This window comes from Humulus lupulus, chromosome 1, assembly GCF_963169125.1.
Source record: "Humulus lupulus chromosome 1, drHumLupu1.1, whole genome shotgun sequence".
In the NCBI taxonomy this organism is placed as follows: Eukaryota; Viridiplantae; Streptophyta; class Magnoliopsida; order Rosales; family Cannabaceae; genus Humulus; species Humulus lupulus.
In genome coordinates, this window is record NC_084793.1 from 53,599,684 (window position 1) to 53,600,815 (window position 1,132).

Sequence of the window (1,132 nt, forward strand, 5' to 3'; positions counted from 1 at the left end):
GGGAGAATGGCTTGTTATATGCCCCTAAGGCATTGCATTGCTCCTCATAAACCCCCCTCATTTCATTCAAAGCTAAGCAGTTCTTAGCTAAGTGCTCTGTCCCTCCACAAACAAAGCAAGGTTCTTACGGTTCCGCTTGAGCGATCATGTGCGACTTTTGCCCATTTTTCGTCATTAAGACCTCAAACTGCTTTTTCAAAGCTTCAAGTTAGGCCTTAATACTATCCTCTTCTCAAAGTTGATAGACCCCAGATGGTTTGTGTCGATTGGTGCTGTCAGTAGCACTTAGACCAGTCCAGGTGTGAGACTTTTTTGCAGCTTCTTCGAGATATTCAAGAGCGTCGTCTGGCTCTTTTTCGAGGAATTCACCATTGCATAGCATTTCTACAAACTGGCGCTCACGACTCGTGAGGCCTTAATAGAAGTAACTGACCAAGCGCCAGTTCTCATAGCCATGGTGCGGGCAGTGATTTAACAGATCTTTGAATCTTTCCCAGACTTGATAGAACGTTTCATTGTCCTTTTGGGAGAATGTGGAAATTTGTCATTTTAGACTGTTGGTCTTATGGCTAGGGAAGTGTTTCAGAAAGAAGGATTTAGTCATCTCCTCCCATGTTCCAATAGACCTAGGTCTCAAAGAGTATAACCAGCTTTTGGCTTTGTCCTTCAAGGAGAAGGGGAAGAACTTTAGTCGCACAGCATCAGCATTTTCGGCTCGGTTATAGAACGTGGCTACCACCTCCTCGAATTCTCTGATATGCACGTATGGGCTTTCGTTTTCCATTCCATGAAGTGTAGGCAAGAGTTGAATCATGCCAGGTTTAAAGTCTAATGCGGGCATATTAGGAGGGAAGATAATGCATGAAGGCGTGGAAGTGCGAGTCGGATGGAGGTAGTCATTGAGAGTTCTTGGTTGGATTTCATCATTGCGAGCCATTGCAAATGGGTTATTATCAGCAAAAGTTTGTGGAGAAGCTGGATTGGTGGAAGGAGTTCCGATAGGAGTGGCAGATGAATTGGAAGAAGTGTCACTGGAAGTTTCATGATGACTCATCCACTCTTTGAAATCAGAATTAGATTTATTTTATGTCTCTTTTTTATTTTTTTATTTTTTTGATTGATTTTTTATTTT

General features: G+C 42.5%; 1 non-coding gene across 1 annotated transcript; it reads left to right on the forward strand.

The window, feature by feature from the left end:
• Positions 1-449: 449 nt before the first annotated feature.
• On the forward strand, positions 450-556 carry LOC133813074 (small nucleolar RNA R71). Its single transcript, XR_009884119.1, has one exon. It is a non-coding gene; the product is annotated as a small nucleolar RNA R71 (small nucleolar RNA).
• Positions 557-1,132: the final 576 nt, after the last annotated feature.